The 21,691-nt window shown below is 43.4% G+C and overlaps 1 protein-coding gene across 8 annotated transcripts in view; it reads right to left on the bottom strand.

The window, feature by feature from the left end:
- Nucleotides 1-21,691, bottom strand: part of POU6F2 (POU class 6 homeobox 2) — a 459,108-nt gene that overhangs the window by 63,009 nt on the left and 374,408 nt on the right. The window lies entirely within an intron of this gene.

The raw sequence follows: 21,691 nt of genomic DNA, 5'->3' as shown, positions 1-21,691 counted from the left end.
CACAGAAGCGCAGTCTAGTTCACCATTCACTGACTCGGCAAACGTCCGGCATCAGCTATATGTCAAATGCCCGGCATCAGCTATATGTCAGGTACAGAGACGTCGTCTCTCCCCCCGAGAGCTTCCAGAGTGTGTGGGAGACAGATAAATTAAGAGCCGATGGGTACAAGCAGAGTAGGAGGGTGCTCAGTGAGCTGCGGGAACGTTGGGGAACTGTCTAGCTCGCTGGGGGAAGAGGAGCTGGGTTGGGGAAGTTTCATGAAATAATTGATAGGAGCTCAATCCTGAATGCATGGCAGAATCAGCAGATGGGAAAAGGGCAGTTAGAGCCGAAGGAAGACTAAAGACAAAATTATGGGAACGTCAGAATGCCTGGTGTGTTCTGAATGTCCAGAGCACAATTAAGGGCAGGAGATGGGGCTAGGAAAATTCTGAGCTGGTTCTGAAGGCGAAGAGAGAAGGTGGGAAAATATAAATGAGAAACATGGGTGTGAATGGCGTGCATGTGTTCCTACGGTACAGAGCGTCTCCTGAGCGCTTTCCCTGAGAGCTGTTGCTATGAAAGCGCCTAAATATTCATATCCTTTTGCAATATTGTGGAGACAGATTAAACAGCTTTGCAGCTCGGGAAACAACGCTAATTGAGAGTCATCAAGTCATAAAATACTTCCATTTATTTTATATAAAGGGAAATCTAAACTGCTGACTGACCGAAAATTAACAATTGAATTTTGAATAATAAAAACAAAGCCTGCATCTTTTCAAATACATAACGTTCTCTGTGACAAAAAAATTATGTTGTATCCATGGCTGCGTCCATGTGCGAAGACTGAGCTGTGATTTTATAAATTACAATTACATAAATTAATTATAAGGATTCTATTAACTTATAATAAGATTTTGGGTCTCTGAGAATCTGCCCAGAGAAGATGGAAGGCTTTTATTTACTTTCAGGCTATTTCCCTCCCGAATTTGTAGATTTTCCCTAGATGCTAACTTTACCATTGAAACTCAAGAAACTCTTCCTAAGTCCAAGCAGTTCAATTTATCACTTACAAAGAACAAAACATATGCCTTTTCTTCCTTCCATCCAATAACCACATTGGTTATTAAAATGTGCTTGTAACAAATCTTATGCATAATATCTTGGTTTTATCCACCCATGCGCAAATGGAAAGCCTTGTTTAAGCTGTTACTGGATTTTATTATTATGCATAATGGCTTGCTTGCCTCATAAAATTTATTCACTGAATAGCTGTTGTAGAAGAAAACCAGTCAGAAGATACGTTATTCTTCCCACAAAACAATACTATGTTTGGGTTATGCATTATTGTTTCTGAAGCACCAGCAAAAATGACCCCATTTATTGTTGGTGTACAACTGAACCTCAGAACATCTACTTTCTTAAATTCACAATAAGGATCCGATCTGCCACTTAGGCTACAGGGAGAAAAAAATGCCATTTCTGGCCATGTCACACCCATCTTTAATTGAGTGTCTATATGCAGCTCTGGGTTAGCACCTGTTATGGCTCCTTCATTGTCAAGAGTACAGAGGTGTACACGGCAGATGGTTTGAGAAGTGACTTCACGTGTGACAGGAGCAGCTGCCACACCTGTGTCAGATGCACTGCAGCCTCAGTGCCCGGAAGAGAACTTTGCCATTAGGAAAAACAAATGGCCCAGGTTATTAGAGAAAATACAACCCTGTAGAAAGGGGAAGATAAGTACACGAAAGAGAAAGCAAAAAACATGACTAGAACGCTCAGAGGTAAATAAAATTGTTCTGCACTCAAAATATATTGGTTATAGGTTGTTCTAAAAACATTAAGCTAACAGTAAGAACCACTACCTGTAGGAGCCGTAAGCCAAGAAAATATAAAAAGTTGTTGTATAGATCGTTTGGGAAGTTTCCGTTAATAAAACCAAACATAGGTTAAAAAATATAAAGCTTAATCTTACCAAGAGCCAAAGCAGGGATGTGTCGGAATTTTCCACATTTAGGGAGAAGAGAGCAGAAAGTCATTTAAGAAACCAATCTCCCCAGTCAGCAAAGAGAAAAATCTGTTTAAAAATGCCTTGCCGATATTGCTAACTGTTGAGAAACAACTGGCTGTGCATTTACAGGCAGAAACTAGGTAACTGGTGATGGGACAGAGCATGTGAAGTGGCTGGAAGTCAGGGCTCCCCGCCTCTGGAGCCTCCTGAGTCAGCAGCTAACTGGCCATGCTGTCCTGCCCTGCCCAAGCTCCATTTCCTTGTCTGTAAAATGAAAAGGTTGCACCAGATCAGTGGTTCTCAAAATGTGGTCCCCGACGGGAAGTGAAGCCACAGCAGTTTCAGGGAAGCGTGTGACGGAGTCAGCTCTCCTGATGAATACCCCTGATAAACACTGAGGCCTCCCAATGCGTCATCCTCATGCTGCCCCCAGGCCTGCAGAAATCACATTTTCCTCCTTTCCCTGACAGCTCCGTGGGGTTTGGGTTGAAGGCCGGCTCCAGGAATGCTCAGGTTCTCTGGAGTAGGCTGGAGGAAAGAGTTTTCTTCTACAGTGGCTTTCTACTACAGTGCTTCTCAACGAGGGGTCCTGGGACTAGCAATATCAGCATCACCTGGGAACCGATAAGAATGCAAATTCTCAGTCTCCACCCCAGACCTGCTGGATCAGAAACTCTGGGGTGGCAGCAGCAATCCAGGTTTTTTTGTTTTTTGAGGAAGATTAGTCCTGCACTAACATCTGCTGCCATTTCTCCTCTTTTTACTGAGGAAGACTGGCCCTGAGCTAACATCTGTGCCCATCCTCCTCTACGTTATATGTAGGATGCTTACCACAGCACGGCTTGCCAAGTGGTGCCATGTCCGCACCGGGGTTCCGAACCAGCGAACCCTGGACCACCGAAGCAGAACGTGCGCACTTAACTACTGCGCCTGCCCCAGCAAGCCAGTTTTAACAGCTCTTCAGGTGATGCCGATGCACGCTGAAGCCTGGGAACCCTGAACTTGATGATCTCGAAGCCTCCTTCAAACAGTAAAATTCTATGATGATGCTACAATGGTGGAATAAAATTTGGAACGGTGCTATAATTTTTCAAATTCTATTCCTGTAAGAGTGACTATATAAATATGTTAAATAGCAATGTTTTCTAAATCTGCTCTAGCAAGTAGGGACATAATGCTGGAAATAAGCGTTTGGGTCAGGGCTTATAGCAAGTTTCTAGAACAACTGTGCTGTCCTTCCCTCCCGGGCTGGCTTCCAGCAGCCACCGGGCAGCAGCCTAGTCCATGGACATCCTGGGCTGAGATTGGGGCTCCAGGCCTTCCAGCATGATCAGAGTTATCCCAATGTTCTCTCATAGGGAGCAACAATAGAATTTGAAATCCATAATGGATTTTTAATAAAAAACTAATTACCTGATGTTAAAAGATAAATTACCGGAAGTCAACCAAGTAAAGGCTTTCAAGGACCATAGCAAAGGCTAAAAACTGGCATATCCCACTTTTGCCCAAATCCTGAAGAAAACCACTGCAGAAGGAAGGAAGGAGGGCTGGTCATCACTACAAAATGACACAGAGATCCAGCTGCTGGGGATTTGCCTCGGTGTAACTTCAGTAGGAAACTCCAGAATTATTTGGGTTTGGGGGATGATATATTCCTGTGGGTGGATGGTAGAAAGTTTTACTCATGCTTTATTTGATTTTTCAGATTCGCATGTACACGGCTTAGTTCTTGTTTGGTATATCACTTAAAAAAAAGTAAGAGCATATTTTATTATTCTTCGTGTCTTTATGCTTCTCCATTGTGGTATACGGAGGAAAAATAAAACAAAATGCCAAAAGTGTAAAAAAAACGAAGAAAAGAAAATAGACAACTTTAGAGGTAATCATATAATCATTTTATAGAAAACTTTATTTAAATAAAATATAGAAATAGAAAGTGAAAATAAAAACTATATTGAACAAACGGGCTTACTTGTCCAAGATTTTTGTTTCAAGAGCTTGGACAAATTGATCAAGATGGTTTCTTAAGAAAAAAGCCAAGTAACGAGGGGAAATGATTGCATTAGAAATTGTTCTAAGAACTTATCAAAATGAATTGGAAATTCATAGTCTTCAGAACAAGGGGTTTTTAGCTCGTAGCCGTACGTGCTGGTAAGCAAGGATATTTCGGTAAACTCTGGAGAATTACAGCAATTCCCAAAGTATGTGTGGTGGAACCCTGGTCCCAGGATTTGCTCTGGAATAAAAGGTTTGGGAGTCATTAGGTTTGGGAAACGCTGCATGAAGCATCTATCTCTTGTGAGATACAGTGCATCTCGGCATGTTCAAGGTTCTAGAAGTCTCCACGGCTAAGGAAACCTGCTCAGCTTGTTAGTGAAACACTACCTGCATTTCCCAATAATACTTGATCATACCCTTTGCGTGTAACACCACTAAGATCCCAAGAACTCGTGTTCTATGTGATGCACTTTGAGAAAAGTTAGATGATATATTACTTTGTTATCCACAGATTTAACAAATCGGCTAATGGAATAAGTATGTAATCCACCTTGGCGGTTCTCATCAACGATATCTAAAGGAAGGACTTTATATTCCAAACCTAGATGCTCCACAAAGCATTTGGCTCTGAACAAAATTCCCTCTGGTGCTTTTGTTAATGTTCATGCAAATTGGTTAAGATAGGATTTATTGATTTAAATAAAATCCTGCAGACCACATGAGCTCTGAGAGTCACAAACACGCCTGCATTATCATTAAGTGAACAAGATAGCAATATTTCTGCATTACTCTTGGGTGAAATACCACCATTAAGGGAGCATGATGGTGTCCGATGGTGTCATTATTACCAACCGAGGTAGCACCTTTTGCAGCCCAGAGAGAGAAGAGGTTGGAATGGAACGGAAGGCAACGGAAAGCAAGCACATGTGTTAGAGAAGAAACCTTTAAGAAGGAAGAACTGGAAGATCATTCTCTGTTTGAGTACATGTGGGTTTGGAATAGCGCCGTGTGTGTCCATGTGTCTCTATTTTAAAGGCTATGGATTTCGAACTCTATCTGTGGCTGATTTGCCTTATTCCAGCTTGAGAATAATACTCTATTATTTTCTATTGTATGTGACCTAGTAGATATGTGCTAAAGAGAGGGGAAAAATGTCCACTAAGGATTTTGTTTTGGTTTTAAAACCTCAAGGTTAACAAAACCAAGAAACACACATTTCCATATAGCTAGGATATTACAATTAAGAAAAAAACGTTTTTGTGTTAAGAAGCAAATTTGCAAATTTAGTCCTCTACTTTCCTTAGTCTCTGTAACTACAGGATTGTTTTTAACCTTAGAAATACTGGCGGCTAGATTTATTTGCACCTATAGATGGGTGACTTTATCTCACAATTACAATAAAGGCAAGTTACTCAAAGATGTTGGTTTGGCTATATTCCAAGTTCAAAAATAAGAAAAAGTTTCCTCAACACAAAATACAGCCATTATCAATTATAACTCAATCTTACACTTAAAAGCCTGGTTCTAAAATAAATAAATTTCATACTTTAGAACTTGTCATTGACAAGGTTGTTTTGAACCATGTCAGAAAAAAACTAAAGCATGCAGAATTATTGTTCCGGGAAATAAACTTATTCAACACTTGATATAATCATGTGCTACTATCTTTTTCCTTAATTTTCACTGATGTGTGTAGAAAAGTTATGTGGTACAGTGGCTTGTGGCATATTTCTGAAAATGAATGACACTATTTTTCCTTCTTATAGTCATTGTTCCCGTGACTGCTACAAATATAGTTCTCTGTGACAAACATCTTCTCTGGAAGCGGGCGAGAGTCAATAAACTGATGTACACAGATGTCCATAAATGGGCAAAGTAAAACAATAAAACTATGGTAAATAAACCCAGGAAATGTAGTGAAAATTGCATTCCATTTCAGAAAATTTTTGAAACAATCCTATAATTTTCTAAACATTTTTTAATGCATGAACTTTGTCACCTGGTATTCACATAGTAATCATGGAAGACATTATAAAACAAGTTATCTCAAGTAGAAGTGATTTCCAATATAAGACGGGGTTAATGTACTACCATTAAATTAACAGAATAGTTAGAAGATGAACTTGGCAGCAGAATAAGGACCTTCCTCCCCTTTCGGAATTTTTTTTCTTAGAAGACTAAGTCCAGGGAATTCAATTTACCATTAAGAGAGTCATTCCATAGCCAACTTTTCTTTGTTTAAAAATCATTTTGATAATGAAACAAGGATACCAACAGGACACTCAAATAATAGAGGCGAGGAGTTGACTTTTATTGATTGGGGGTCTGTGATGACTCCTGCAGAAGTTTTCTCCTCTGTCCCTGGGGTGGCTGTTTTCCCCATGAGCACTGTGCCAAACAGAGAAACACTGTACTCTGCGAACAGAGATGTGGCCGGTGCTTGCCTTCACCCAAATGCTTCTCATTCTCTTTCAGATCAAGGTTGAAGACCATCTACTCTGCTCCTTCCTGAAGGGTCAGAGCCTGAGGTAGTATAATTTCCTAGAAATAACCACTTCTGGTCCCTTTATTTTTATTTTGTGAGTAAATGATATGAAACAGCTTTTAGATGGAGTAAACGATGCCTCTTGATGTAGAAGTTCTGGCTTTCCTCCTAGGAACTAGGAGCGACCTCAGGAATCCAATGAATGTGTTAGATGTGTGCATTTTGGGGCAGCAGCTGAATTTTAGATTCATTCTACATGACTACTCCACATAGCTTAGTGCCTGACATCCAGCGGACTCCATCAATGTTTGATTAAAGCATGATGCTTGATTACTGTCAAGACGGCAGCTCAAGAGCAATTGGATCAAATGAAGACAGCTGCTGTTAGCAGAAATTCTCTTCTTTGCAAATGGACAAAGCTAAGTAATCACACCCAGATGATTGGTTCTGCCATTTGAAGGCAGGAGATCCACAAAGCAGAGGTTCGTATCGATGTAGAATGGGTCCCCCAACATACCAACCTAATACCAAGGGGAACAACAGTGTACTTGTTAAAGACATAGTGAAACTATAGAAAGTATATGAAACAAATATCAGGTTTCTATGAGTCCTGCCATTGTGGCATATGTTCATACAGGAAAGAAGGACAGTAAAATAAGGATTATGAGCACCTTCTCATGGAGACAACCACCATGGAGACACAGGCAGGATCATCTGCGGGGTGATCGCAGGGTCCTGGTGATGTGTGGCTTGGGTCCAGTGGCTTCCTGTGCCCCCAGCGGGAAGTGTTCCATGTGGGCTCAGCCCACCACAGGGCCTCTCGGTGCAACGGGTCCTGGGTAGCCCGTGCTCCCAGCTGGTACACAGCTCCTCTGAACAGTGGGTGCCCAAGTTTTGACTGTTTCTGCCCCACTTTCCAGGCCGATGTCATGAGCCCAGTAAAAGAGGAGAAGCAGGGGAACATTGAATATCACAATCATCCAACTGGCCCCGCGGGCTATGCCGTCAAAGGCCTTTGTGTGTTGCAGACAGACTGGAAGTCACCCATCTATCTAAGGATTATGTACAGCATAAGTGTGCTCATAACTGTATCCCGCCACTATTTGGTCCAACTTATTTTTGCTTTCCTTTACATTATCGTCAGAAAGTTACAGACGGGATTGCACATAAGATAAGGAGGGACTCTGGGCCAGCCACGGCATTATGGAGATAAGGTGACCTTTCCCCTCATAGTCCAGTCCCTGTGTTGTTGTCGCCAGAGCGACTGTCCTAAAACATTTGTTGATAGCGCCCTCTCATTTAAAATCCTTGCTGGTTCTCCCTTGGACGCAGAATAACATCTCCCCTCTTTGGGATGATGCAAAAGGGCATTCAGGTTGGGCCCACATTTACAGTTCCAGCCTCAGCTTCACTATGTCTCAGGTGTCAGAGAGCAGACTGAAAGCTCTGGAGTCATTGCATGGGGCTCCACCACGCTGTCACCTGGATGGAATACTGGTGGGCTCCACCGGAAGCTGTCTCCAGAGTTTAGGAGTGGGCTGTTAATGGAGGCCTGCCTTTGGGACGGAGGCCTCAGGGCAGATGGAGGTGGCAGCAGGGGTGAGCAGGGGAGAAGCCCAGCTGCGAAGCAGGCCTGATGTCTCTGCCAACCCATGGGGAAGCTTCGGAGCTAGAATGGTCAATAAGAGTGGCCTGAGTTGGGCCTTGGAACCCCCACAGCAGTGGGTCATTGGCTGTGGGCCATGCTGGAGGAGGCGAGGCTTCGGATGGGGAGGTCTCTCTGCAACAGAGGCCACGCTCCAGGGGCTGCTGACCCCTGCAGGCTGTGTGACAAAAGCACTTTGAGGGTCCTCAAATTCCCTTCCAGTGAAGGGCGTCCTGGGGGGGTTTCACAGTGTCCACCACACCTAGCCTCCCCAAGCCTCAGCTTCCTCCAGCATCAATAGGGGTAATAAAGCATCCACCTGTGGCATCTGTCTGAAGTCCAGTGCCCAGGCACACAGTTGGTGCTTGGAAAACGTCTTTATATGATCACTGCTGAGCTCCTAATGCTCCAGCCGCTCTGAATGACTTGCTGCTCCTGCAACCCAACATGCTTTCAGACCTCTGAGCCTCTCATCAGAATATTATCTCACTGTGAGCTCCTTCCCCACCCAGAGCCGACACGACCTGGTCTCCCTTCCAAGGCTTACCCCCAGGTGAATGAGTCACTCCCTCCTCTGTATTCCCACAGCACTTTGTATGTGATTCTCATACGGTAGTTATCATGTTATAACTCATTACAGCCATGTCCGATCCCCTTCTCTTCCCCAAGGACCATGAGAAAATCTGGAGCAGAGACATGTCTTACTCATCTTTACTTCCTCCCTCCACTCCTGGTTGTGTTTGTTGAATGAGTACATGAAAGAGAGGAAGAGTCATCTGTGATGCACTGATACTCTTGCTATTGCAAGGATTTGAGATTTACAGAACCTATTGTTTCCTCTTCTTTTTCTTTTTTTTGCTGAGGAAGCTTGGCCCTGAGCTAACATCTGTTGTCAATCTTCCCCTGTCTTTTGCTTGAGGAAGATTAGCCCTGAGCTAAAATCGGTGCCAATCCTCCTCCACTTTATATGTAGGTCACTGCCACAGTGTGGCTGATGAGTGGTGTAGGTCCACACCCAAGATCTGAACCCATGAACCTGGGCCACTGAAGTGGAGCATGCTGAACTTAACCACTACATCATGGGGCCAGTCCCCGTTGTTTCCTCTTCTACTTTCACCCTAAGGAAGCCCCAGATTAAGTTTAAGGAGCAATTGTAGAAACGATATTAGCCTAGGCATTTGGTGTCTTATTTTCCTTTTACTCCGTGTGGATTTGGGTGTTTGTTTTACTGACTCTGTTTATAAGTATTACATGTTTTGATCTCAGATCACTTTTGGAAGTAGGCAGGTTATAAATTACATACATGCAAATAACATCTTCTAAATTCTAGCCTTCCAAAACACTTAGGTATGACTATCTGATCAGAATTCAGCCCTCTGCTTATAAGCATTTGTTTCTAGAATGTAAAACTTCCAAATGTGCTCTGAATCGCCTTGACCCAGTCTAGTTTGCTCCCATTCTATGTTTACGGGGAAATAGCTAAGGCATGGGAGGGATCTGGCCTAACTGTGGCCCAAAGGGCGGAAACACAGATGCTGAGACAAAGGGGAAAATAAGCAGGATCATTCGTTCAGCATACATTTACTGAGTGCCTGTCACTGTTCTAGGTACTGGGGATACAGTAGGGAGCAAGACTGACACGGGGACAAGGTACCTGCAGTCTAGCTGTGGGGAGACAGACAGCAAATGGGTAAGCAACAGGCAAGATAATTTTAGGTAGCAGGCAGTGCTAGGAAGAAACTGAAAGAGGGAAACGTGATAGAGAGACAGGTGGGCACAGAGGGAACAGATGTTTTAGACAGTGTGGTCAGGAGGCAGTTCTCTGATAAGGTGAGATTTGAGGTGAGAGTTTAGAGATGAGAGGTAGCCAGCCATGTAAATATTTGGACACAGAACTGCACAGAGCGGGGACAGGAAGTTCAAAGGCCCTGAGGCAGAAAAAAGTAAGGCTGTTGACAAGCCCCAGGCTTGAAAAACATTTGTAATTATTTGGATATTCATTATTTTAATTTATACCCAATACCCAATACCAATTCAGGGCCGATATTTTTACCTTGGTAAAAAAATCACAAAACAACTGTAGACTCCAACCGACTTTTCAATTTTCAAGCCATTTTTTTACCCTACATTTTTATAGACTTTAGACACAATCACCAATATGCGCATGCTTTGAGTTGCAGTGTGTTGTGTTAAAACTTTAAAAAACTTTATAAGGTTTTTAGCACGGCGATCTGTCACTGCTATTGCCGAAAGGAAACAGTCCAGCCATGGAGTCTGGTCCAAGCCCTAGAGCATTTGATCCGAGCCAATTGCAAGTATTTCTGGGGATGCAGTATCCATTATTTTACGAGCCACAACCAATAAAATTCCTTTCTCTAGACTTTATTGGAACAAATGAGAACCACTGGGGCTGGTTCGAATTTATCCCCCACTCCCTGACCTCTAACTGGGCAGTGCTTTCGACGATGAAATCAGCCTTTGCATCACAGATCTTGCAGCTATTATGTTTGAGTGATTGGTTATTTATCACATATTTTAAGACCTCTCGCTGGGGGGCCCATTTATCATGTCCAAATTAAGCATTTTGGAAGAAGACGATAGAATTAAACCATCTGCCTGTGTAGAAATGGGTGAGAGAGGACAGCAAAATCCCAAGATGCATCTCCACGCGATCTCGTGCAGCAGGGAGGCTGAGAGGCAGGCACCTGACAGATGGAGAAGCTGGAGCTCAGAGAAGTTGCCCAGCTTCTTCTAGGTGGTGCAGAAAGCTCTGACTACTGAAAACGTGTGCAGCCTCCCCAGTGTGTTGGAGAATCGCTGTGGCTTTGGTGGGTAGAAATGGCCACTAGTCTTTAGGCACCTGGGTTCTAGCACCCTGAGCACTGTTGTGCGTCTGACTATAGAAACCTTCATGTAACTCTTCTGGGTAACTCTTCTGGAGAAGCGTCCCTGAGTGACCTCTGTGGACCCAGTGTCGATTTCCATACTCTATTGGTGAAGACAAAAGAGATCAAAGATACAGCCCTTGATGCTGAAGAGTTTACACCATTGGCTTGATCCAACTGGGGATCTTTGATCTCCTGATCAAAGGAAAGTTAACATTTTCCTTATAAGAATAAGCTAAAATATTGCAGGAGACAGCAATACAGAAAGTTTCTGTTTTCGGTGGTTTAGACTGAGGTTCTCATTTCAAAGATGAAGGAAAATCTCACTGTCTGGGGTTCCTAGAGGCATGAATCTCACCAGATCGCCAAGACTTCTGGCTGAGGGTTTTCAAAGACAGTTTTAATGTTGTACAAAGAAATATTAAAAAATGCGTTGCCAATTCCACTACCTTCTTTTACCCTTTATCACTTTTATTAGACACAAGCTACTTGTTTGTTGTAGAAAATTGTAAAATAGAGATAAGCAAACAAGACATAAATGAAAACTACCCCAATCCCAGAGGTAACAAGGCCAACATCGCGGTGTCTGTCCCTTGTCCTTCTCCCTGGTCATGCAGCTGTTAACAATAATAGGAGCACAATATAGGTACTTTTGGGGCAAAGGTAATCCTTTTTATTCACTTTCCTTTTTTACTGCATTATATATAATTCATACTTTTCCATACCAATAAATTTTTTGTGCCTTCCTAAGCCTAATGGAATTTCTCTTTCCTGATGACTCTGGGCGTTATTACGAAAAGCAATTAGTATAATTTGCCCTGCCTGGCTGTCTGCCCCGGTCCTGTCCTTACAGGAAGGTTAAGGATCTGTTTGGGGAACTCAGCCCTCACAGAACAACAGCACACTTAGAGCCACTCTGACTCCTGTTCTATTCCAAGGTCTTCTAACAGGGTCCTGGGCACGTTCTCCTTTGCGTGTTCCTTCCCTGCCACCTGCAAGGTGCTGTTCCTTCCAGCCTGGGCCCCGCTTTGTTCTTCCCAGCCTCCCAAGGGAGCGCGGCTCTGTCCTGAACCCTTGGTGGGGCTCCATCTCCTGGGATCTGGGTCTGAGTCTGTTCCAGCCTCCTGCCTCGGTTCCTCCTGCTGGCCCAGCCCTGGGGTTCTGGGCTGGTACCGCCCTCTCAGCTAGCGGCTGACTTGCATCCTTTTTCTCCACCGCACGCAGACGCGGAGGGCTGTGCTTCCTGAGTTGTCTGTTTCTGGATCTTCCCGTCCTGATAGGCAGTGCCATTTTCCCCAGCTGTCCTTGGACCTGCTTCTAAGAGCTCCTCTTCCCTTGTTCCTCGTTCCTTATAATCTGCTGTGGCTTTTGCAACCAGATAGGCAATATTGTGGCTCGGGGTGAGAGCTTAAGTGTCTTTTCTCTCCTCTAAAGAATGTGCTTGGATATTTTGACAAAGATTTTACAAATCTTATATTATTATTATTATTATTATTTTCTGTTTGTCTCTTGGTTCTCAAGTGTCTCAAAGAGTCAAGTTGCTGGATAGAGGAGTTTCCAACGCGAGAGCTGTTACCCTGAAAAAATTCGTTTTTCTTATGCTTTGTCTGAAATTACATAGCTCTTAGCTCAAGAGATTTCTTAAAGATATAAACAGGTTCTAGAAGAGTTTGTGTAACTTTACTACAGACATAAACTGGGTTAATAAATGAAAATCGAGAATCTAATCAACTGATTATAAGACTCCATTTCATAATTAGGTCATTCTTCCGTTTAAATTGGAACAGGGGCATGGTCCCCTGCAATCATGCAAATATCCTGAGGGAGAGAAACACTTATATATACAAATCAGTCTTTTGCAACCCAGAACAAAGGACTTTCTTAGGGTTCTCTGGAAAGCAGCTTTGGATGGGCTGATGAGAGGTGAGTCAAGGTGAGACACCATATGTCTGGGCGGGGAGAAAGAGAGAGCGCACCAAGTTCACAAAAACGGGAAGAGACGGGAGGCTGGATTGCTGATCACGTTTCTCCTGCATCACATACGTGCCGTGGGCTCCCCAATGGGTGACTCTCTCCCTTATCTGGGGGATGAGGTAACTGAACTCAGTGAGCCTACCATCCCCCTGAATGTTACATGGCGCTTTTTGGGGGGCAACTGGAGAAACTAGTGGCCTGAAAATGAGTCGAATTTCTGGTGGACACGGCACCACGAAGCACGATTTGGGGCTCTGTTGTGAAATCTACGTTACCAAAGACGTTACTAAATATCACAGTGAGGTGAGCCCAAGAAAGGAAGACTTCTCCATGCCAAAGGGCAGGAGGCAGTACTTCAGCAACTTTTAACCGCTCTGTCTCTGTACAGACAGTTAACACAGAAGCAGATAAATGCTACTATGATAATAAAAAATACTTATGTGAAAGAGGATTCAATTTATAATGAAGAGATTTTCTTTTTTTTTGCCAGCATCTAGCACTCTCATGCTTACAATGTTCTTACTTTATTATAGTTTAAAAATCTCCTGCCATTTGCAATACAAGCAGTGCTGAGCTGAGAATGAAGGTGTGAAACAGTGTCCTCTCCATGAGGTCAGCAGAGTGGCGCATGTCAACAATACTGGAGATGCAGAAAGATTTCTGCGAAATATGACTCCACCCACGTGATGATATTTACCATATAACATGGTATGTGTCAGATGGTTAACATCTCATTTAAAGGAAGCTCAATAATTTGTCCAAGGGGATGGGAGCAGCTGCAATTAGAGCATGGGTCTCACTCACTCCAGGGATGATGCTGCCTTCTTAGAGCACAACAAATAAAAGAATTTTGTAGGCCAGGTTTATTCAGCCCAAATTAAATGGAGCTATGACAATATTCAGTGGGAGCATCCATACTCCTCACGTGAATGATATGGTAATTTTTTTGGAGTTATCTATACTTTTTCAATTGGCTTGGGATGAATAGATCATTTCTAAATAAAACAGAAGAGCATAAAAAAATGAAATGAATGGCGTCAATCCCAGTTGAAGCAAGAAGAGTAAAATACATTTTCCTGCTTGAAAGAAAACGATTCATCTACTTGAGGTTCTATAAATGCCCTCTTTCAGAAAGTCCTACAGCTCTGCCTAGAAGGGCATTTTACCTCCAAATGGCAAGGGCTTTCATTTTGAGAAGGAATATCCTCTCTCACATTGACCCATGTGAATAGTTGGCTCTGAAAACCAGCGGAGTGAGTGTTGGTGATATGGAGGGAAGAACGAGAGGAGAAACTGGCCCTGGGTTTCTTTTTTGTTTCAAAAAATTTAAAAAGAGAAAAGGAGAACCAAAAAAGTAATGATTGTGGGAAATAGCAGAACTTGTAAGCTGTCTGGCTCCACTGAGAGATTCAGAAACTGGGTAGAATTTGACCTGAAGAACACTTAGGAATGGGTCATGCAAGAGAAAAAAGGAAACAACTTATATATGTTCCTTGACATCTAGGTTAGGAGGGTTGAAACTTATGGAAAGGAGCTGAAATAATGCTGAAAGGAAGTGGGTGAGGGGTGAAGACAGGTGGTGGTTCAAGGACAGAAGGGGAAAGTGGCTAGCTAAGCGGCTACAAGGACTTTCAAAATGCAATGGTGACTATGAGCCAAGAGTATAAAAGCAGGGGAGTGGTTGCTGGAGGAAGAGCAGGATGGCAAAGGCCACGTTCACGCTAGGAGAGATGTTTAGTAGCTGTGATTCTGTATGGACATCAAGGGCCCAGCTCTGACTTTGGCCCACCTGCAGACAAGTCCCAGAGGTCTGCCATGTATTTCCACGTGATGCTGCACAGCAGCTAAAACTCAGCTTGTTCACAACAGAATTCAACGTCCTCCCTCCAGAGCCTCCCCGCCCTGACTCCTGGGTCATTCTTCCCTGGCTCCTTGCTCTCCTCACTTCCAAGGTCCAATCAATGACCAAATCTTATCATTTTGACTTTGAAGATCTGTCCACTTCACCTCCTTTCCACTGCTGTTGGCCTAGTTAAGGTCCCCATCTCTTCTCATTTGGACGATTGCAAGATCATCTTCTTTGGTCTGCCTCTAGCATTTTCCGTGGTTAATTAATCTTCCCCATGGGAGAAAAATCTTGAATAACTACGTAATTCAGTCACAATAGAACATCAGACATTTCTGTGCTCACGTTAATTGCAAGAATAGCTTCTTTAGTCTTTCGAATTATCAGAAATAATCTAATAAGGATCTTACACTGGTCCTTCTGGAATTCGAAGAGTGTCTGCCACTTTTTCAATGACCCCGGTTTCAACAATGATAACCCACATTTCCTTGGATAAACGTCACAATGTTGGAGAAAGAAGGAGTCTTACAGATGAGGTACGGATGGGTTCATTTTTAGGAAGTGGAAACTGGGGCTCTGTGATGTCAACAGATTTACAGGGCACGAGGTGAGAGGCAGAGTCAGGACTTGCTTGAACTCTGTCTTCTGGTCCTTTGGGTTCACGCGCTTCCATGCCACACCATGCCACATCATGCCACTTCACACTATGTCATGCCACTCCACAGCATTGTCATGGCGCCAACATGAACTGATCATTGCTCAAGCTTCAGGAAGGTTGGCTTGGTCCGTAGGATGGGTTGGGAGGGGCCTTGGGGATGCATGGAGGCAGGGAGACCGGGAAGAAGGTCAAGAGCTGTAAATCCTAAACGTAACCTAGGATGGTGGCAGCGGCGACAGACGGAAGGAAACGAATTTGAGAAAGAGAATTTGACTCTGCATCCACAAACCCGTGTTTTCGTTTGAAGATTTTCCCTGGGACAGAGACTGTCTCTCAAAACACGTTCTCATCATTATAAGAGGTGGACTGTCTCCCAAGATAGCAGTGAGGAAGTCACTCATGAGATGCCAGCAAACCTGAGTAAAGGATGGCTCGGGGCTCTCACTTCTGTCCTTGGACCAATCGGTGCACCAAATATCTAGAGGGATGCAGATTCCTTGAGGACGGATCACTGGCTGAAATCTAGCCAAGAGATCCCTCCAAACAAGAGGGAGAGGGCAGAGTCTGAGGAGCAGGAAAAGCCCCTCTCCTAAACAGCTCCTCGTGGAGGCGCTGACCTTTCACAGCTTTAACGCAGGTTATTAAAGGCTCACCTAATTTTACAAGTTAATAGGGTTTTTGTGTCTAGGCTTGCTTTTTCACAAGTCTCCACCTTCCCACCAAGCCCTCTCCCAAATCTACCCCGAGTTCTTGGGGAATTGTTGGGACCACGCCCACATTTTTGGGTCCTGAAGCTGTGTTCGGACACAATGGCAATGCGAGTATATCTGCCTCAAGGGCGGTGCAGCGAGGCGGGACAGGCAGCTGGTCACTGACTTTTGAACCATAAACTGGAGCCCTTAAATGAAGCTCTGAAAGCCCTCTTATGGAGCTGCCAATGCGATGTGGAGGTGTGGGCCCTGGAAGAGAATCCTTGAACTGCTCTCTTCAGCATGGCAGACATTTCAATTTACTAATAAACTTGGATATTTTATATATAACTAAATAGGTAAATATAAATATATTTTTATATAACTAATGTGTTTATACATAACATATAACCATAAATATATTTCTATATAAATATCTAAGTATACATATACACACTAAATATACTAAATAAATATTGAATGTTTAAGTATAGAAATACTAAATAAATATTAAATTTTACCAATATTAAAACATACTAAAATGCTATTAAAATAAAATAAAAAATAATGCTAAAAACAGATAATAAAGCTCTATCCACTATAGATAATCATACATTTAAAGTGTCATTGTGGGTTCTGCATATCTGTTCTAGGACCTGGCGGTTTCCAGTACTATGGCTATCTTAAATAGCACATAATATTCAAGTAGATCATAAATTTAGAGTTGGAAGCATCCTTGAAGATCATCTACTTACCGGGCATATGTGGCCGTAGGTATGTTTCCTAAACGCTCTGGGTCTCACTCTCCTAATCTGAGAAATAAGCGCACGTGAGGATGTTATCCAGGTATAGATCCAGGCAAGATCAAGTCTCCTTCAGCAGAAAGCTCAGTTTTGAGTTGGAGACAGAGCAAGCCCTGAAATGCCCATCTGCAATCCCGGAGACCACGGTGCTTCCCCCATCCGCCACTTGCTGGCCTGGTGCCCCACTCCTTTGGCCCCTCCTGTGGATTCCCCTCTCGACCACCCAATCCTCCAAGACTGAGGTCGTTTGTTTGTTTCAACACTTAGTTTTAGTCCTCACTGTTATATCTCCTGTAAGGTTCAGGCAGAACTGGAGTCCAGAAAAAAAGCAGGTGGCAGGCCCAAACCACATCTCTTCATTTGCTGTCCTGAGGTGGGCATCCAACGGCACCTTCCTATAGCATACACCACTGAGGGATCGACAGCAGACTCTTGTACGATACCATAAGGCAAATTAATCACCAATTTACAGTATACTTAAAAAGGACAGAATTGAGTTGATGATACAAGCTACAGTTTATGGAGGGCAAACAGCAGGAACCGTGCTAAGTGGTTTTTTCCCTCCTTCAAATGAAAAAGCTTTGTGAGGTAGGTACTATCATAGCCCCATTTTACAGATGAGGAAACTGAGGTTCAGAGAGTTTAAGGAGCTTGTCCAAGCTCACACAGCTAGTGAGTGGCAGAGTAGAATTTCAATTCAGTATACCCATGATGCCCTGCTGCCTACCTGAAAGGGGGCAGGGATAGAGTTTGCGGGGGGGGGGGTGCAAGAGGAGCTACAAAATACCCCCCTCCCAATAAATTACACTCTGCCAAAGCGTCTCTGAGGGATGAATCCCGTCCTGGACCCTTAGACAAAGGGCAGCTCAGGGTATGTCTCTTGGGATTAAGTTTCTCCTTTAAGGCTAACTGCTTCTCCTGGGCTGGGGTGGCAGGCTGTATTAAATTTTATCCTCTGCACTGCCTTCCAGGGAGTTCTTGCATTTCCACAGTTAAACGGAATCCTTAAATATTTGAAAGAATCAAGGAGGAAGCATTCGCTTTGGCCAGAGAGCTCATTTACCCTGCCATCCCAGCAGAGGGAAAGGTGAGTGGCGAGCAAGAGGCCAGGTAGAAGCAAGCAGAAAGGAGCACCATTCGGCTGGCTCATGCAGGAGGCCCGCTGGAAGGTCCAGAAGGCTGGGCGGACTCCCAGGGCACCAGAGGCGCGGGGGCGCGTCCTAAACGAAGGTTGAATTTCCCCACCCTCCTGCTCATCATCTGAGTAACGGCTGGAGAGTAAATGAAAATGGCCATCCCCAGGAGAGAAATATTTATTCATTTAATGGCGGCAACAAAATGCCATCTCTGTTGTGATAACAAAAGGTTTAAAGTGCATTATTGTCGTCTCTCAATACACTTGTGGTCTGGCTCGCGGGTCAGGGGAGCAACAGTCCATGTAATCCCCTGAATGGAAAAAATTAGGCTCCAAGTGCCAAATGGACGCCCACAACATAACAGCAGGTAAAACAAGCATATTCTTTCTTCCCCCCATCCCAAACCTCCCCAAATGTTAGAGAAATAGAGAGAAATTCCAGTCATTTCTCATTACTGTGAAGGTCAGCCTGGCTGGGAAAATTGTTTCTGCTTTACAATTCCCCAAACTGTAGAAAGCAGTTAGACTTCTGGACAAAAACTAATGTTGCATTCAAAGGGAAAAGAGGCTGAGACGGCATTGCTGCAGTAATAAGAGAATTTTTTACTCTTTCCACTTCCCTGTGAACCTAATCAACTGTGACATGAGAAAATATACTGGGCTCACCCAGCCAGAATCTGACTGCCACCTGAAAATGTCCTCAATATTCCACTGTTTGGGACTTTACAATGATCCTTCCGACATCAATTTTGTGCATGTACATCAAAATGCCATTAGAAATGGCTACACACTCCTCTGTTCGCAGGCCTGCCCTGGGCCTCCAATCAGAGTCTCCCAGTAAGAAGACTCGCAACTGACTAATAGTTCCTTTCTGTTACTCATTTGAAAGCCTTTGCTTGTATGGCAAGCGTCTGGGGGGGAACGGGATCTAAGGATCTCTCGGCTGACCTATCCCCCAAAGCAATCTTGAAAATCCTCCGAGAGAGATTTTAAGAATCTTAGGGGATTTAAGAATCTGCCTTAAACCCTTGATTAGTATTCGTTGACTTATTGAGTTCCGAGGCTTTCTTCCAGACCCAGAGAGTTGGTCAGCATCCCAGTGTAGATTGGTGTTCAAGAAAAAGCGAACCCAAATGTGTCTGTGTCCAGGGGCTGCCTGCCTAATCCTAGCAGCTATCAGACGCCGTGCTGCACAGGTCCAGGGCAGGTAGACGGGCAAAGCATAGACTTCACCCCATTCTCCTCCATGTCACATGCATGTGTGTGTTTCCTGAGCTCATCCGCAGACACATACGCATGCGTGAATGACGTGCGGCAGTTTTTGACAAGTGCTTGGCATATATAATGAAATTCTTGGTGACAATTTTATTATTTCTCGGTTATATAAAGTTGAACAAATCTGATGTGACTCTTCACGGTGGCATTATCATCTTTTCCCTTTGCCCTAATATTTACAGGAAATATTACAAGTGTTTGACATATAAATTCAGCATTTGACTGACTTTAATAACCATGTGATCAATAAGAAGTGATATTTTTATAGTCCAAGTTCAATATTTAAACGGTCAGGGGTGGCAAATCTTCATCAAAGCAATAAGGCCGGATCTTTTTATTTTTCAGAATCCATTATTTCTTTAAAAAAAATCTTTTTGGAATGAGTACAATTAAGGGTTAACAGCTATAAAAAGCTGGCCACATTACAAAGATGTGGGCATTACAGGGGCACAGACATAGATACAACTGCTTTCTCACCAGTTTGATTTTTGGATACTAAGAAGAAATTCAACATGATGAACAGAGATAGAAACTGGATAGAAAATCAATGAATGTAAATCTGGGAGCTTATTCTTTATTCAATAAGGACACCAATTGCCAGCCTCTTTGTAAAATTATTGCTTCTCTAGTAAACTCAAAGTCAGCTAAGAGTAGGTAGGGAGGTCTTCGTCTCCTGTGTGCTGGGTTCTGAATCATTTCTGGAGGTAAGGACCAAAATTCTTCCACATCCCTTTTTCCCCATCCCATACTCCTCCTAGGCTGTAGGGTCTTCAGAGTAAAGAAATGTGAATAATCTTGATGGTTGGGCTAAAACACAAGACCAGCCCTCTCAGTGCTTGGAACCTAAGAGCACATCCCACTTTTGAGTTTCTAGTAGGGCTGGTCAGTTTCAGAGGTCAATCAATCAATCAATTTTCTAGCAACACTTCCAACCTGTGGAAAGCGCTCACCGTCCTGGCCTGGTAAGGATTTGTTTCCCATCTTCTCTGTGTTCCTCCTCCTTCTGCCTCCTTCTTGCATTAGCATGGCCACCACCATCATCACATCTGATAGTTACCTAACACTCGCTATGTACCAGGCATTTTCCCAAGAACTTTACAGATACTAATTTAATCTCCATAGGAGACTTTGAGGTTGATACTTTTACTTTCATTTTAAAAAGGAGGAAACTGAAACACGGAAGAGCTAAACAACATGCCTAAGATAAGCAACTACTAAGTGAGAGAGTCAGAATTCTCACCAAGCAGTCAGGCTTCACCTCCTCTCCTAACTCTGCACTATTTTGACTGTAGTTATCTTTCTTGTTAGGGGGCCTACCTGTCATTAGTATCATTAAGATATTCTTCTATAGCAAAGGTTGGCAAACTACTGCTCACAGGCCCAATCTGGCTCACAGCTTGTTGTTTATGGCCCATGAGCTAAGAATGGTTTTCACAGATGAACATTTGCAATGGATTTGATGATGAGGACGACCAATTTTGAACACCAATTGAGTGAAATGTTATCCTTCTGTGATGGCTAATTTCACATGTCAACTTGACTAGGCCATGGGGTGCCCAGATATTTGGTCAAACATTGTTCTGGATGTTTCTGTGAGGGTGTTTTTAGATGAGATTTACATTTAAATCAGTGGACTTTGAGTAAAGCAGACAGCTCTCCATAATGTGGGTGGGCCTTGTTCAATCAGTTGAAGGTCTGAATAGAACAACATTTTTTGAATTTCAGCAGCCCAAAATTTGTGAAAATTTCTTTTCTCTGATTATATACATATAGAAAGAATATCCTCGATTTTGTGTCAACCCACAAAGCCTCAAATACGTACTCTCTGGCTCTTTACATAAAAAGTTTGCCAACTCCTGCTCTATAGCAATGAGCCTGTGTTTAAACCTAAACTAGCTAGTTAGTTTGATCAATTGTCCAACCTGATTGTTCGGCAGAATTATCAGTGGGGTCAAATGACAGAGAGTAACCATAGTGTGTCCACACAACTCTCCTCTTGGGTGGTGTTGGGGAAAGTCACAGAGCTGGCTCAAGGGGAAAAGCTGTAGAGGTGACATGAGAACTGGTGAAGTGGCTCTGAGTAGAGTAGTGAGGGGTGAAAGATGGGCCCTGTAATGCTCTGGGTCCAGGTTCCTCCCAGACTGAACTCTGAGAACCATCCCCCAGAGTCTGGCTCCTTTTGCCACGGGAACATCCTTGATCCCATCAACTTTATGTGTAAGCATCCTTCCTTTCACCCACTGCACGGGTCCATACTCTGCAGAGGAGAATTGTTTCCCTTTTTTCCTTCTAGAAACTCAT

The sequence above is a fragment of the Equus przewalskii genome, chromosome 4 (genome assembly GCF_037783145.1).
Source record: "Equus przewalskii isolate Varuska chromosome 4, EquPr2, whole genome shotgun sequence".
In the NCBI taxonomy this organism is placed as follows: Eukaryota; Metazoa; Chordata; class Mammalia; order Perissodactyla; family Equidae; genus Equus; species Equus przewalskii.
The sequence above is the reverse complement of the archived record's forward strand: the minus strand, read 5'-3'. Positions and strand labels throughout refer to the sequence as shown.